The sequence below is a fragment of the Dendropsophus ebraccatus genome, chromosome 1, assembly GCF_027789765.1.
Source record: "Dendropsophus ebraccatus isolate aDenEbr1 chromosome 1, aDenEbr1.pat, whole genome shotgun sequence".
NCBI lineage: Eukaryota > Metazoa > Chordata > Amphibia > Anura > Hylidae > Dendropsophus > Dendropsophus ebraccatus.
The window spans coordinates 18,897,761-18,915,999 of NC_091454.1; the positions used below are offsets into that span (position 1 = coordinate 18,897,761).

The 18,239-nt window shown below is 44.1% G+C and overlaps 1 protein-coding gene across 5 annotated transcripts in view; it reads left to right on the forward strand.

The window, feature by feature from the left end:
• The window catches only part of TSPAN9 (tetraspanin 9), a 352,108-nt gene that overhangs the window by 105,413 nt on the left and 228,456 nt on the right, over positions 1 to 18,239 (forward strand). For all 5 annotated transcript variants that reach the window (XM_069968581.1, XM_069968550.1, XM_069968557.1 and 2 more), the window contains exon 3: positions 1,555 to 1,592. The gene's annotated coding sequence lies outside the window, so the exon portion shown is untranslated. The remainder of the gene's footprint in view (positions 1 to 1,554; positions 1,593 to 18,239) is intronic.

Consider the following 18,239-nt stretch of genomic DNA (forward strand, 5'->3'; position numbering starts at 1 on the left):
GTCTGTAGCGGCTCAGGATCTTCCGGTCTCTGGGGTTGGGAAGCTCCTCCAGATATGGGGCCAGTCTGTATTCCCTCTGCAGGCTCTGGTACACGGCCAGCTTCTGGGATGCCCTGACCTCCTCTCTCCATTCTTGGACGTAGTCTTCTTGTCTCCTGGTTATTGTGTTCCTGATTCCGGCTTTTGTGAGCTGGTATGGTGGGATTGTCTGGTTGGGCTGGGTTCCAGAGGGTATGTTTTGGGGCTCTGCTTTGCCTGGGGCCCCTTGGTGTAGCAAGGCTTTATGGTGATAGGAACCTTCACTACTACCATGTAGGTGACCCCAGAATGACAGCGTCCTCTTCTGGATAGTTAGGTGTAGGGGGAATCTGCCCAGCTCTGCTCTACAGGCACAGTTAGAGGTGCTCCGATGGACCTGGAGGAGATGCTTACAGAACTCCAGATGGAAGATTTCCGTTGGGCTGGAATCCCATTTTGACCAGTCGGGGTATGTGTGAGGACCCCAGACCTCGCTGCCATACAGGAGAATTGGTGCAATAATATCTATCTATCTATCTATCTATCTCCTATCTATCTATCTATCTATCTCCTATCTATCTATCTATCTATCTATCTATCTTCTATCTATCTATCTATCTATCTATCTATCTCCTATCTATCTCCTATCTATCTATCTATCTATCTATCTATCTATCTATCTATCTATCTATCTATCTCCTATCTATCTATCTCCTATCTGTCTCCTATCTATCTATCTATCTATCTCCTATCTATCTATCTATCTATCTATCTATCTATCTATCTATCTATCTATCTCCTATCTATCTCTGTTATTGCCATATCAATGCACTAGTCTGAATGCCTGTTGTGACTTGCACAGAACATGTAGCTCAGTATTAGCCTCATTACAACATATTGGAAATATTTTGTTGCTTTATCTATAAAGAAGCGTTAGTCAGTGATCCAGTGCTGTACACATGTATGTGTATAGATCAGATGTCAGTATACAGGCAGCTTTCTGTATCATGTACACTGTGGAAAACACCAAAATCTTGCCTGTTATTTTCATGCAGGGAATGTTCTATAAAAGAGCTACTAGAATTTCACCTCGTGTTCAGTGATGTGTAAAGAATAAGTTTCTATCTACCATGCCTGAAAAATATGGAGGAGGCCATTGAAACAACGCATTACCTTTGCCCCTTGTACCCCAACTAAAGATTAGAGGTACATATATATATATATATATATATATATATATATATATATATATGTATACATAAGTGTATGCAAAAACATTCTTTCTAGTCTGACACAGTGCTCTCTGCTGCCACCTCTGTCCATGTCAGGAACTGTCCAGAGCAGCAGCAAATCCCCATAGAAAACCTCTCCAGCTCTGGACAGTTCCTGACATGGACAGAGGTGGCAGTAGAGAGCACTGTGTCAGACTGGAAAGAATACACCACTTCCTGCAGGACATACAGCAGCTGATCATTGAATTTAGTCAATTCGCCAGTTTTAAAATATATTTATATATATTTATTTTTTATTTTTTAGAATTTTCCAAGAGACAAAGAAAACAAGCATTGTTCCAGGTAAGTTCCAGGAAAGCTATGCGGTTGTTTTTGGCCGTCCTGAGCGCCAGTCACAACACATAATAAAGTACTGCCGGACATTCAGGCTGACCAAGAAAAATAAGAGCATGTGTGGTTTTATTGCTGATGGCCGTGTGTCCGGACTCTGAATGATAACTTGGAGAATTATAAATCTCACCCGACACCTGGAAAGATTTATCAAACATGGTGTAAAGTGAAACTGGCTCAGTTGCCCCTAGCAACCAATCGGATTCCACCTTTCATTCCTCACAGACTCTTTGGAATATGAAAGGTGGAATCTGATTGGTTGCTAGGGGCAACTGAGCCAGTTTCACTTTACACCATGTTTGATAAATCTCCCCCTATATCTCTGTACATTATAGCTACGCATACACCACCCAGACCACTGCTTTTAGAGCAGAGGGGTGGTCGCTAACATAGACAATGATTTTTTTCCCGTTTTATGTTTACAGCTCCTATGCAAACCTACAGTATATGTCCTGTTTTCTTTTCTATTGTTTAAACAAGTGTAGTATTTTATGTATTTATGTATTGTATTTTTGTTAGTTTTAATTCATTTATTTTTATGTAAATGCTATATTTCATGTTATTTACCTATTTTATTTACTTGTTTTCGGAATTGAATTTATTTACTGTTTTTTATTTATTTTAGTAATGTTATTTACATATTTTATTTAAGCATTATTATTATTATTATTATTATTATTATTATTAGTGCATATTTTTATTTATTTGATTACTTATTCATTTATTTATTTCAAGAATTTTCATATCATTGATTCTATTGGAAGGGAAAGTTTCATCCAGAAAGTTCCACTTGTAAGAATTGCATAAGAAACCATATGACCTGAGCCGGAGCCACTGAGATATTAATATAAAGATGGTGATAAATAGCGGGCATACTTTATCCGAGGATACTATCTTATGTGGTAGTGAAATATATACGCCATATGTAACAGATCCCACTCATACACAAGTTTCCATCGCCCAGCTATATACGTGCAGGACTGTATTTGGATAAAGTAATGCTATACACTAAATCCGCCTAATCCAATCCTCCCCCCGCCGTTCCTTGGATTATCATCTAGTTTACATTTTCTGGTACCTATGACAACCGGCTAACAAGTAATAGATCCAACCTGTAAGGAACAAACTAAGGAAATAGATAGATAGATAGATAGATAGATAGATAGATAGATAGATAGATAGATAGGAGATAGATAGTAGATAGATAGATAATATATAGATAGATAGGAGATAGATAGGAGATAGATAGATAGATAGATAGATAGATAGATAGATAGATAGGAGATAGATAGATAGATAGATAGATAGATAGATAGATAGATAGGAGATAGATAATAGATAGATAGTAGATAGATAGATAGATAGATAGATAGATAGATAGATAGATAGATAGATAGATAGGAGATAGATAGGAGATAGATAGATAGATAGATAGATAGATAGATAGATAGATAGATAGGAGATAGATAGATAGATAGATAGATAGATAGATAGATAGATAGATAGGAGATAGATAGATAGGAGATAGATAGATAGGAGATAGATAGATAGGAGATAGATAGGAGATAGATAGATAGATAGGAGATAGATAGATAGATAGATAGATAGATAGATAGGAGATAGATAGCTAGATAGATAGATAGATAGATAGATAGATAGATAGGAGATAGATAGGTAGATAGATAGTCCACTCGTATTTCCAGCGGCACCACCATTCAGTTTCAGAGTCCGAGTGCCAGCCGGATAGTATCTGACCGACGATACCGATAACTAAGCAAAAAACAATGTCCAGCAGCACTTCAAGTGAAAAATCTTCAGTGATTTATTCCATAAACTTCATAAAAAACATAGGTGCAGCACAGCAAATTAACAGGGATATGATGCGACGTTTCGGTGGCCTCGCTTGAAAAAGGTGGCGGAGGCCACCGAAACGTCGCATCATATCCCTGTTAATTTGCTGTGCTGCACCTATGTTTTTTATGAAGTTTATGGAATAAATCACTGAAGATTTTTCACTTGAAGTGCTGCTGGACATTGTTTTTTGCTTAGGTAGATAGATAGATAGATAGATAGATAGATAGATAGGAGATAGATAGATAGATAGATAGGCCAAGGCCAAGGGACTTTCTTCGCTGGCACCCACGCCTTTGCCCCCGGATGTGCGGCTTTTCTCTGTGTTAGATAGATAGATAGATAGATAGAAACAGGAAGAAGCCTCACATCCAAAGGCTCATGGAGCAGGTGCTGTACAGAGTCAGTCCCCTGGCTCGGGGATCCCCAAAAGTATGTAAAAATGTTCCGCAGCACACCAGCATACGTGTGAAAGGTGATTTATTCCAAAAAATACAAAGGAGTACAAAAGATGCGACGTTTCGACCTCCTCATGAGATCATTTGGATTTGGTAGTTTCCTAACAGGAGCTGCCCCTTGGCTGGGTCCTTCCCGGAGGGATATCTGGCTAGTCCTGTGTTTTGAGACTCTTCAATGAGGCTCCACGGACTCCTCTTTTGCATATTCATGTTTCCCAGGGGGCAATGCACCTAGGACTTCACTGCATTGAGCGCTTTCACTAGCAGCCGGCGGTGTTGTCGTTTGGCTGATCTCCCTGAGTTCAGCAATCTGTTTCTCTTATGGCTCTACTAGGCATTGCTCCCACCTAGCCAGAATCCTGCTCCACACTGATGAGGGGCAACACCCCGAAACAGCTGTATGTGGATGGTTACTTAGCCTTGGTTTATCCCTTGTCATTACATTGACTTATAGGGCCACTTAATATGGTGGATTTGGTAGTTTCCTAACAGGAGCTGCCCCTTGGCTGGGTCCTTCCCGGAGGGATATCTTGCTAGTCCTGTGTTTTGAGACTCTTCAATGAGGCTCCACGGACTCCTCTTTTGCATATTCATGTTTCCCAGGGGGCAATGCACCTAGGACTTCACTGCATTGAGCGCTTTCACTAGCAGCCGGCGGTGTTGTCGTTTGGCTGATCTCCCTGAGTTCAGCAATCTGTTTCTCTTATGGCTCATGAGATCATGCTTGATAATGATCTCGTGAGGAGGTCGAAACGTCGCATCTTTTGTACACCTTTGTATTTTTTGGAATAAATCACCTTTCACACGTATGCTGGTGTGCTGCGGAACATTTTTACATAGATAGATAGATAGGTAGATATATAGATAGATAGGAGATAGATAGATAGATAGATAGATAGATATGTATTGCCACCTACAGGAGGTAGCTTTCTCATATGGCAATGCTAGACCCCCTTAAAGGGTTACTATAAAAGTACTGCAGAAGCACATAGCGTTCCTTACCTGTCTGTCCCAGTTCTAAAACCACTAAACTCTACTGGCTTTGTGTATTTCTAGGTCTTTTCTCATGTCAGATAAACACTCCTTATAAATAAATTGCTTTCCCTCAGCCCTCCCACCTTGCTCACTGCCCTCCCTCAGCACTCTTGTTGCATCATTTAGGCAGCATGCTGTATACACACCTCAATTATCCCTAAATGTCCCAAAAATAAATAGATAGATAGATATGATAAATGAAATAATATCTAATACTCACCTCTCCCCTCCTCAATCACTTACAGCTGCTGTTTCACCATTGTCTCCTGTCCTTGCTTGTCACTGCTTTTCCCTGGCTTTGTGTAGCGCCAGGCAGTAGAGAAATAGCTGACGTCCTTTTTGGAGGAGCTAATTTACTTTTTTTTTTTTTTCCCAGGGAGCACTGCCTTGCTCTTTAGAGCCCTATTATGGTGCGTTTACACAGACAGATTTATCTGACAGATTTTTTAAGCCAAAACCAGGAACAGACTATAAACAGGGAACAGCTCATAAAGAAAACACTGAGATTTCTCCTCTTTTCTAATCCATTCCTGGCTTTGGCTTCAAAAATATGTCAGATAAATCTGTCTGTGTAAACGCACCATTACACGGGGTGATTATCGTGCGAAAAATCGTTATATCGTTCAAATTTAAAAGTTAATCGTTCTGTGTAATTGCAGGCAATGATCGAAAAATCGTTCATGTGTCATTAATCGTTGATTTAGATCTGACCCTAAAATTATCGTTAATCGTTCGCTGTAATTCCAAATTCGTTCGCTCAAGTTCCACATTTGTTCATCAATCGTTCTGTGTAATTGCGCATTGTTCATTGGTTTGCTGGGATCAGATGGAGTAAACGATCATAATAACGATTGTAACTAACGACTATCGTTCTTTGTAATAAGATGAACGATTTTAGGTTAACGATAAACAATCTCGTTTGCAATTGTTTATCGTTAGGCTATGTTCACACAACGTATTTTTTCGTATTTCTACGGCCGTTGTTGCCGATTGCAACAACGGCCATAGTTATTGTTATCCGGGTTTCTATGGGGTTCCAGCGGCACCGCAAACAACTGACATTTTTCACTATTCAGTGAATAGCTGCCGTAGAAAACCCGTCAGTGCACACTATGAAGCGAGCGGCTCCGGCCACAAGCTTCATAGCGTGCAGTGAGGAGATCTGATGCAGGCACGCACGGATTTCAAGCATTGTTCATGAACCATGAAGATCCGGATGAGCAGCACATGGGACTAAAGTGAATTTTAACTATTTTGTATGGTTCATCTCACTGTCTAATACACTGAGAGTAATGGATTCCATACATGACAATTACTGGTGATTCGGAGGAACGAAAGTGTAGAGGAGCGCTATAGGATAGGGCCTCTGTGGGGGAGATTTATCAAACATGGTGTAAAGTGAAACTGGCTCAGTTGCCCCTAGCAACCAATCAGATTCCACCTTTCATTCCTCACAGGCTCTTTGGAAAACAAAAGGTGGGATCTGATTGGTTGCTAGGGGCAATTAAGGCAGTTTCACTTTACATCATGTCTGATAAATCTCCCACATGTTGTAAAGTGAAACTGTCTCAGTTGCCCCTAGCATCCAATCAGATTCCACCTTTAATTTTCCAAAGAGTCTGTGAGGAATGAAAGGTGGAATCTGATTGGTTGCTAGGGGCAATTGAGCCAGTTTCACCTCACACCATGTTTGATAAATCTCCCTCTGTATCGGTATAACATAAGGGCCTCTATATCGGTATAACATAGGGGCCCTCTCTGGCCCCCCCGTTCATGCATTACGTCTTCCTTCTACCCCCACTGACATAAATCAGACCCCTGGTGCAGGTCTTGTAAGTCAGCGACAGCTCATATATCAATGGTTGACATGGACCATATGGCGATACGGTAACAGTATCTACAGATCTGCGCGGTGATTTACTAAATAGCGGTATTATTAGACAAATGACCGGATTAACACACAGGGATTGTCTGATCACTCAAAACCCCAAACTACAAAGCCACAGACACAGGTCGGGACAGCTGGGAAAATGCCGGAATGTTCTCATCTGGTGGAACAGATCCGCTCAACGGCTTTGATATCGAGTCAGATCAGAGCAGACGCCGGAAAATCTGATTCATAAGGCCCTAATGCCATTGTAGATAGTATATATGTATATATGCAGATATAGTGGCAAAACGCCATAGATCCAGATTTATGCAGCAGGTGCTTCAGAGCTGAAATCTGTGGTGTAATGTAGGATAAGGTCCTGATCTGTAACAGGGTCCCCCGGCCTACAATGTGCAGAGATGTCATCACAATAGCACCCCATATAAGGAGATACGGAACGCGGAAGAAATGAACCGGGCTGACCTTTAAGGGGTGTGGCTTCTAGAAAAGGGTGCGGCTAACTTATAGCAGGAGTAGTATACAAACTGTGCTTAGGTAATATTCACCTGACAATATAAAGCTAATAAAATACACTGCCTGATAATATATACCCACCTGATATTATATACAGTACCTGTCTGAATATATACCCGCCTGATAATATACACCCGCCTGATAATATATACCTGTCTGATAATATATATACCCGCCTAATAATATACACCCACCTGATAATATTTACCTGTCTGATAATATAAACCCGCCAGATATTATATACCTGTCTGATAATATATACCCGCCTGATAATATACACCCACCTGATAATATATACCTGCCTCATAATATACACCCACCTGATAATATGTATATGTGCCTGATAATATATACTTGCCTGATACTGTATACCCGCCTGATAATATATACCTGCCAAATAGCATATACCTGCCTGATTATATACACCTTCCTGATAATACATACCCACCTGATAATATATGCTGGTCTTATAATATTCACCCACCTTAAATTTTTATTTAGAACATCTGGAACGTTGGGAATATATATGATCTCTGTAAATTATCTTTAAGTACATGTATCATAACTTGTTATAGCAGAAAAATTTCAAAAAACTGAGGTCACTATGCATCAAATTGATTGTATCTCTGAGCAAGGAACTGCGTATTCCCTAATGCTTATTGTATATGCTTAACTGACCTTTTCAATAAAATAAGTTTGGAGAAAAAAAAAAAAAAAAAATATTCACCCACCTGATAATACATACCCACCCGATAATATACACACCTGATAATATATACCTGCCTCATAATATATACCCGCCTGATAATATATATTTGAGCCTGATAATATATACCCGCCTGATACTGTATACTTACCTGATAATATATACCTGCCTAATAGCATATACCTGCCTGATTATATACACCTGCCTGATAATACATACCCACCTGATAATATATGCTGGTCTTATAATATTCACCCACCTGATAATACATACCCACCCGATAATATACACACCTGATAATATATACCTGCCTCATAATATATACCCGCCTGATAATATATATTTGAGCCTGATAATATATACCCGCCTGATACTGTATACTTACCTGATAATATATACCTGCCTAATAGCATATACCTGCCTGATTATATACACCTGCCTGATAATACATACCCACCTGATAATATATGCTGGTCTTATAATATACACCCACCTGATAATACATACCCGCCCGATAATATACACCTGCCTGATAATATATACTCGCCTGATAATATACACCCGCCTGATAATCTATACCCATCTAATAATATAAATCTAATATATATCCCATCAGCTAGATTGTTGCAGCTTAGCTCTGCTCCCCTCATCTGCTATCCCTGGGATCTCAGCATCTGTCACCCTCAGCTCTGCTACACCTGCTTCTCTCCCTGCATCTGTCACCCTCAGCTCTGCTAAACCCGCTCCTCTCCTTGCAGCTGTCACACTCAGCTCTGCTACACCCGCTCCTCTCCCTGCATCTGTCACACTCAGCTCTGCTACACCCGCTCCTCTCCCTGCATCTGTCACCCTCAGCTCTGCTAAACCCGCTTCTCTCCTTGCAGCTGTCACACTCAGCTCTGCTACACCCGCTCCTCTCCCTGCATCTGTCACACTCAGCTCTGCTACACCCGCTCCTCTCCCTGCATCTGTCACACTCAGCTCTGCTACACCCGCTTCTCTCCCTGCATCTGTCACACTCAGCTCTGCTACACCCGCTTCTCTCCCTGCATCTGTCACACTCAGCTCTGCTACACCCGCTTCTCTCCCTGCATCTGTCACACTCAGCTCTGCTACACCCGCTCCTCTCCCTGCATCTGTCACACTCAGCTCTGCTAAACCCGCTTCTCTCCTTGCAGCTGTCACACTCAGCTCTGCTACACCCGCTCCTCTCCCTGCATCTGTCACACTCAGCTCTGCTACACCCGCTCCTCTCCCTGCATCTGTCACACTCAGCTCTGCTACACCCGCTTCTCTCCCTGCATCTGTCACACTCAGCTCTGCTACACCCGCTCCTCTCCCTGCATCTGTCACCCTCAGCTCTGCTAAACCCGCTTCTCTCCTTGCAGCTGTCACACTCAGCTCTGCTACACCCGCTCCTCTCCCTGCATCTGTCACACTCAGCTCTGCTACACCCGCTCCTCTCCCTGCATCTGTCACACTCAGCTCTGCTACACCCGCTCCTCTCCCTGCATCTGTCACACTCAGCTCTGCTACACCCGCTCCTCTCCCTGCATCTGTCACACTCAGCTCTGCTACACCCGCTCCTCTCCCTGCATCTGTCACACTCAGCTCTGCTACACCAGCTCCTCTCCCTGCATCTGTCACACTCAGCTCTGCTACACCCGCTCCTCTCCCTGCATCTGTCACACTCAGCTCTGCTACACCCGCTCCTCTCCCTGCATCTGTCACACTCAGCTCTGCTACACCCGCTCTTCTCCTTGCAGCTGTCACACTCAGCTCTGCTACACCGACTCCTCTCCTTGCAGCTGTCACCCTCAGCTCTGCTACATCTCTCCCCAGTCACCTCTACCCACATCCCTCTCTGCTGCTCCTGTGTTTGTTGAACACTTGAAATTCCTGTCAGACACCGCCAACCCCAGCGCCATTTTTTCTATTATTTCGCCTTTTCAAAGCTTGCAGCTAATTTGCAAATCATTTCCAATATTCTGAATAATGGTTTCATGCAGCGGAGACAAACACCTTGAATACTTAATAGTTCTTTTTATGAAACAATAGTGAGTGTTGATAATAACCGCAGCCAGGCGCTTCTCCCCCTCCGCACCGCGCTCCCACTATTTCATCTTCTTTGTAGGCGACTCGGCACAAGTACTTATTAAGTACAAACAATATTGCATTTTCCTGTAGTGGAATGTATGGTGGGGCGCTGGGCGGAAGCTGTTACTATCCGGGCTAAGGAACGCCATAAATAATAGAGATTGCGTTTAATAAAGACTATGGAAGGGATACATAGCTGTGCATAGGAGCTGTGTACACAAAACGGCAAAACATGACTATCTGCAAGGTTGCTTAAAGAGATTCTGTCAGTAGGTTTATATTGTCCTATCTCAGGGTAGCATAAACTAGTGACAGAGAAGCTGAACAGAATGATGTATCACTTATATTGTTCTGTGCAGCTGATCCAGAGATCTCCTCCTGAATAACATGGACAATAAGTAGTCCTCTCCATTATGTGCATGAGCACAGTAGTCCTGGATATTCTGAGAAGCAGAAAACTCCGCCCACCAGCTGCTAAATGGCAGTTATCTATCCATGCTGTGTATAAGCAGTTACCTGTCAATCAGCAGCTGGAGGGCGGGGGGAGGGGTGTGGCAAGAATCCTATTCTCCTGCATATTAGGAGAACGGCTGAACAGAATGATGTAAGTAATACACCGATTTGTTCGGTATTTCTGTCACTAGTTTATGTTGCCCTATCATTTTTTTTTTTTTTTAGTTTAGATACATTACAGCTATAAGATTTCAGTGCAGAAGTGTTCATACCCTTTAAGTGTCAGTTACCACTGTGGGGCTTCTATTTAGTTCATGCACCAGAGAGAAATGTTAGTATTTGTTTGAAGTTTTTTTTCAGCAATTAACTTTTATTGATAAGCAAATGCTTATTCTTCTAAGGCTGCCTTTACACGGAAAGATTTATCTGACAGATTTTTGAAGCCAAAGCCAGGAACAGACTATAAACAGAGAACAGGCCATAAAGGAAAGACTGAGATTTCTCCTCTTTTCAATTCCATTACTGGCTTTGGCTTCAAAAATCACCGTAATGGTCTGTTTACACGGAGCGATTATCGTTCGAATTTTCGCAATAACGATCCAAATTGAGGAATAATCGACCCGTGTAAACACAGCGACCGACGGGCGAGAAATCGTTCATCGTGATCTTTCAAAATGTTCTCAAATCGTCGTTGGTCATTCGCTGAAAATTTGCTTCACCTAAACAGTTTTTCACAGATTCACCCTATGTGTGAGATGGGCTTAAGCGATCTTAAAACGATCGTAAAACCGATTTTTTTGTTTCCTAACGATTTATCTCTTCGTCTAAACGCTGATCGTTATAAAAATCAAATTGTTGCTTCAAAATCTTTAAACGATCGATTGGGTGAATCATCGCTCCATGTAAACCGACCATAAGTCACTGCATACACAGGCTTTAGCTGGTGTCCATTGTAGACATTTAAAGGGGTACTCCAGAGAAAACTTTCTTTTTTTCCCCCAAGTGAACTGGTGTCAAAAAGTGTAAGGGGTTGTGTGAAATTAAAGGGAATCTGTGCAGCGGATTATATACAATCTTATGTCACAGAGCAGTTGTTCGGGCCACATTCTGGCAGGCATCCTCCTCCCTCTTCATGAATAATCAATGCTGACCGGCCTCCTGCTCGCTCAGCTGTCAGATTGCAGATCGGTCCTCTGTAGGCAGTTTATGTCTGAAAGAAACACTCAGGTCAGGTATAATTGAATCTTTTCTCCCTAATGTGTTGGAGATGTGGTTGAGGGGTAACTCCCCTGTCTAGAGACCTGCCAGCAGTTCATTCTCTGGTTCAAATCCCCCGATGGAAATTATATAGAGGTCTTTTTTTTTCCCTCATTATTGTATCATTTTTAAGGCTATGTTTACACAGAGTATTTTTGCTCAGTATTTTGCAACCAAAACCAGAAGTGGATTGAAAACACAGAAAACACAGGATTGAAAACACAGAAAGGCTATGTTCACACACTGTTGAAATTGAGTGGATGGCTGCCATTTAATGGCAAATAATTACTGTTATTTTAAAACAACGTCCAATATTTGCCATTAAATGGCAGTCATCCACTGAATTTCAACAGAGAACATAGCCTTTCTGTTTTCTTAATCCACTCCTGGTTTTGGTTGCAAAATACTGACCAAAATACTGAGCAAAAATACTGTGTGTGAACATAGCCCTAAAAATGATACAATAATGAAAAAAAAAGACCTCTATTTAATTTCCATCAAGGGATTCAAACCAGAGAATGAACTGCTGGAAGGTCACTAGACAGGTGAGTTACCCCTCGACCACCTCTGCAACACTTAAGGGAGAAGAGATTCAATTATAGCTGAGTGTTTCTTTCAGACATAAACTGCCAACAGAGGACTGATCTGCAATCTGACAGCTGAGCGAGCAGGAGGCCGGGCAGCATTGATTGTTCATGAAGAGGGAGGAGGATGCATACCAGAGTGTGGCAGGAACAACTGCTCTGTGACTCTTTAGTGCAGTAGGAGACATAAGATTGCACATAATCCGCTACACTGAAAATTACCAAAAAGGCACCATGCTCACTGGGGGCTGCCAGCTACAGCACACTGTCAGCACCTCAGGTAATGCCCGGGAGCTGACAGATTCCCTTCAAGAAAAAAAACAAAAGTCAGAGTCATTTACTTAAAGGGGTACTCCGGAAGGAATAAAATAGTTTATAAATCAATAGCTGGTAGAAAGTTATACAGATTTGGGCCATGTTCACACATCGTGAGACACCAGCCGTTCCGTGACCCGGCCGGGTCATGGAACGGCCGTTGTCAGAGAAGATCAGCAGTACCGGCCGGATGATCTTAACAGCCACTGAATTCAGATGCGGGTGCATCAGTGTGCGCCCGGATCCAATTCCCTGCTGCAAATAATGGAGCGCCCGGCCAGGGCCGCACGCTCCATTATGTGCATTGACATTTTTTCTGCAGACTCTATTCAGTGAATAGTGGCCGCAGAAAACTGACACGTCAGTTTCTTGCAGCGCTGCTAGGGATCCCGGTCGGAGTGTATACTTTGTGTATACACTCTGGCCGGGATTCCATAGAGGGCAGCACTACGTAAGTTCCGTAGTAATCGCGGCCATTGTTACAACGGCCGTGATTATTACGAAACTTACGTAGTGTGAACATAGCCTTGTAAATTACTTCTATTTAAAAATCTCCAGTTCTTATCAGCTGCTGTATGTCCTGCAGGAAGTGGTGTATTCTTTCCAGTCTGACACAGTGCTCTCTGCTGCCACCTCTGTCCATATCAGGAACTTCCCAGAGCAGGGCATACAGCAGCTGATAAGTACTGAAAGACTTGAGATTTTATAAATTGCAGTTGATTTAAAAAAATTTTTTTCCCCCATCGGAGTACCCCTTTAAGGCCCTAATTTTTGGTCTACTATATAGTGCCCAGGGTCAGACCCCCCACCGATCGTCTCTATCCGATCAATACACCATATATTCCCTTTTGCCGCAGATCCCTTGGTTAGACCTTATTTCGAGGAGAAACCTAATCCATTCTAATCAGAGTTCAGATGAAAACAGGGATATTACCGTGTAAGAAATGACTAGTTTATTCTGCAAATGAGATGTCTGGTGATCACCGCAGGTTCCTAAGGCAAATTCATGTTTGATTCGCCCTCATCTGCCAGATTTGTTATATCTGTCAGCTTCAGTTAATGCAAATGGGATTTTGATTTCCTTGCCTCATTGTAATATATTATTGTCTGTGCCGGTTAACGGGGGACACAGGGTTGTGCCGATCCGGTAATTGAAAGTGACTGATTAACTTGCTAGAACTTGGCACATACTCAGAATATAGTCTGAATGTTGGAGCAGGATAAGGACGCGGTCACATGGCCTCTGCATTGCAGCCACAAGACCTGGACGCCCCCGGGGGTTCAAGTAAATGGAACTTACATTATATTGGGTTCTGTCCCCCTGTTATTCTTCCTGGAAATGTATGGAAATATTAAAGGCGTTGGCCAGAAAAAAAATCTTTTTCTTTCAAATCAACTGGTTTCAGAAAGTTATATAGATTTGTAATTTACTTCTATTTAAAAATCCCAAGCCTTCCCATATTTATCAGCTGCTGTATGTCCTGCAGGAAGTGGTGTATTCTTTCCACTGTCACACAGTGCTCTCTGCTGCCACCTCTGTCCATGTCAGGAACTGTCCAGAGCAGCAGCAAATCCCCATAGAAAACCTCTCCTGCTCTGGACAGTTCCTGACATGGACAGAGGTGGCAGCAGAGAGCACTGTGTCACAGTGGAAAGAATACACCACTTCCTGCTGATAAGTAGACCATGATGAGAGGTCACATGTACAAGAGTTCAATGCAGGGAGTAATTAAAATGGCAACAGAGAGGTTGCCAATCACAGAGCGGAGTTTGGCGGGGAGGGAGCATAATCAACATTTTTTTTTTTTTTACAGTTCAGTCATCAAATGAAACCTGCCCTATATAGGTATAGGTTTAGATTATATACAAAAATGCAGGTGACATAGTCACTTTAAGAGTCCTGTGGGTGGTCCTAATTGGTGAAAACTGCATGTGACATAGTCACTTTAAGAGTCCTGTGGGTGGTCCTAATTGGTGAAAACTATGTGTAGAGGATGTTGTCACTCAGCGAGTAGGACCGCCCACTGGACTTATAAATGAGAAGATATTTCAATCAATAACTTACAAGATATACAGAACCTTTTCCCAAAAAGATATATATCAATCTGCTCAGCTCCCCCTGCTCTATAACATCAGGCCTATAGATGTGAATTTTTTTTATTGTGACAGGTGACCTGTAACACTGAGATAAAACACCCCACCAGCCAGTATGCCAAAGACAAGATCTAACACTGATTTAGTTCAGAAGTCAGAAAGACGTTAGTTTGGGTATTTACTACATTCTGGCCGGTGTGCTGATCACAGCCTGTGTCTTTGCACTATGTAGTCTTGGAATAGTGCAGATTCCCTGGCGGTCACAGACAGTGGGGCTGGGCCTGACCAGGCACTTGACTCGGTGACAAGGACAGATATAGTCCAGTATGACGTATTCTCCTGGGGCCTGACTACCCTGCAGATACTTGGGCCAAAGCATTTCAGCTGATGCTCTTCTATTAGTGTTAGGGTCCTATTCCACAGGCCGATGGGGGCCCGATCAATAATGTAAAGGAGCGCTGATCTGCTAGATCGGCGCTCGTTTACTGGGCCTATTCCACGGCCCGATAATCATTTAGCGAGGGCTGCATGGACTTCGTTACCGATGTCCTTCGCAGCCCTTGTTTTAAAGGGGTTATCCAGCGCTACAAAAACATGGCCACTTTTCCCCCTACTGTTGTCTCCAGTTCAGGTGTGGTTTGAAATTAAGCTCCATTTACTTTAATGGAACCGAGTTTCAAAACCCCACCCAATCTGGAGACAACAGTAGGGGGGAAGTGGCCATGTTTTTGTAGCGCTGGATAACCCCTTTAAACACCATACTTACCTAAACATGTTGCAGGGCTTCTCCTGCGTGCCTTCTTCCTCCCGGTCCGATGATTTTAGGTTTGAACCTAAATAAACGATCAGCCGATCAGCTGATCGTTGTCTCTATTCTAGAGACATTGTCTCTATTCGCTCCGTGGAATAGGCCCCTTAGAGTCATTCTATGTGTCATACAAAAATCTGACAAATATCAGAAAAATATAGTTTGACCTTTAGAAAATAACTTTGTTCCCCGTAATATAACAATTCTGTAGCATTTCTTTTCTTATCCCTCCTTAAAGTGTATGAATAAATTAACAACTACTCCTCTAGGGTGTGTCCCTACACTCTATGACATCGTCCAATCAGTGTGAGGCTGTGAGAAGACACACCCCCTAGCAGTGTTGTAGCTACCGTGGTCGCGGGGGTCGCCGCCGCGACCGGGCCCGCCACAAAGGGGGGCCCGCGGGGCCCTCAGGGCCCCGCAAGGCCCTCCCGATCAATCACTCTTGTGACCGCAAGCATTGTTTTGCTTGCGGTCACAAGAGTCCGACTCCGTCTTCCCCCGGCTGCTGCGCGGCTGCCGGGGGTGTCGCGTCTTATCCCCGGCAGCGCGCGCATCCCAGAGCTCCCTGCGCGCAGGGAGCTCTGGGATGCGCGCGCTGCCGGGGATAAGACGCGACACCCCCGGCAGCTGCGCAGCAGCCGGGGACAGACCGAAGGAGTGAGGATCAACGTGGGAGCGCATTGTCAGGTGAGTTAAGTTTTGTTTTGTTTTTTATCAGCCTGCAGGGTGGGGGGAAAGAGGGGGGCATCTATGAGAGTGGGAGGAAAGGGGACCATCTATAAGGGAGGAGGGGGGGGGGGGGGTGAAGGGGACCATCTATAAGGGAGGAGGGGGGGGGGGTGAAGGGGACCATCTATAAGGGAGGAGGGGGGGGTGAAGGGGACCATCTATAAGGGAGGAGGGGGGGGGGTGAAGGGGACCATCTATAAGGGAGGAGGGGGGGGGTGAAGGGGACCATCTATAAGGGAGGAGGGGGGGTGAAGGGGACCATCTATAAGGGAGGAGGGGGGGTGAAGGGGACCATCTATAAGGGAGGAGGGGGGGTGAAGGGGACCATCTATAAGGGAGGGGGGGTGAAGGGGACCATCTATAAGGGAGGAGGGGGGGTGAAGGGGACCATCTATAAGGGAGGGGGGGTGAAGGGGACCATCTATAAGGGAGGGGGGGTGAAGGGGACCATCTATAAGGGAGGGGGGGTGAAGGGGACCATCTATAAGGGAGGGGGGGGGGGAAGGGGACCATCTATAAGGGAGGGGGGGAGAGGGGGCCATCTATAAGGGAGGGGGGGAGAGGGGGCCATCTATAAGGGAGGGTGGGGGGAGAGGGGGCCATCTATCAAGGAGGGGGGAGAGGGGGCCATCCATAAGGGAGGGTGGAGAGGGGGCCATCCATAAGGGAGGGTGAGGAGAGAGGGGGCCATCTATAAGGGAGGACGGAGGGGGTGAAGGGGACCATCTATAAGGGAGGGGGGGAAGGGGACCATCTATAAGGGAGGGGGGAGAGGGGGCCATCTATAAGGGAGGGTGGGGGGAGAGGGGGCCATTTATCAAGGAGGGGGGAGAGGGGGCCATCCATAAGGGAGGGTGAGGAGAGAGGGGGCCATCCATAAGGGAGGGTGAGGAGAGAGGGGGCCATCTATAAGGGAGGGGGTAGAGGGGGCCATCTATATGGAGGGGGGAGAGGAGGCCATCTATAAGGGAGGGTGGGGGGAGAGGGGGCCATCTATAAGGAGGGCAACATGGGGGGAGAGGGGCCATCTATTTGGGGGGGGGCAACATAGGGTGAGAGGGAATACACAGAGGGGGGCATATATTATTAGGGGGTCACACTAAATGAGGGTGTAAAGGGGCCAATACAAATGTGCAGTATGTATATAGATGAGGATGGTGCCAGAGTGAGGAGACTAATATATCTGTCTGGCAGATTCTGTGGATTCGTGGCTCGGAGAAGTTCTCATAACGGCCCAGGGCAGATGGAGAAGAAGATGAAAAGGGAAGAACTCCGATCAGAAAAGACGTCTCCTGTAAGTCACCTGATATAACTGCACTGTAATGTATATGGTGTATAGAGCCTGTGTAGAGCTGGGGCCACCTCTATATGACTGGATGAGGTGATTTAGCATACTGGATTTGGTCAGTAACAATATGGTGGTGATGGTAGTGGTTGTGGTGTGGCAGTAATGTTTCCTTCCTATATACTGGTATTACTGGTAATATTGGTCTCAGTATACAGGATTTGGTCAGTAACAGTATGGCGGTAATATGTACGGTGATAATACTCTTCCTCCAATATGCTGGTGTTATTGGTAATATCTGTCTTGGTGTGTGTGTATATATATATATATATATATATATATATATATATATATACACACCAATAGCATCACTTGGTCGTAAAAGGAGGGGGGGGGGGCCCAAGTTGGCCTCTCGCACCAGGGCCCAGGAGACAGGGCCCAGGAGACATCCTAGGGGGCCCCTGCCCCCTAGGATTATGGTAACACTCATCTCTTAATTAACTCACACATTCAACAGAGG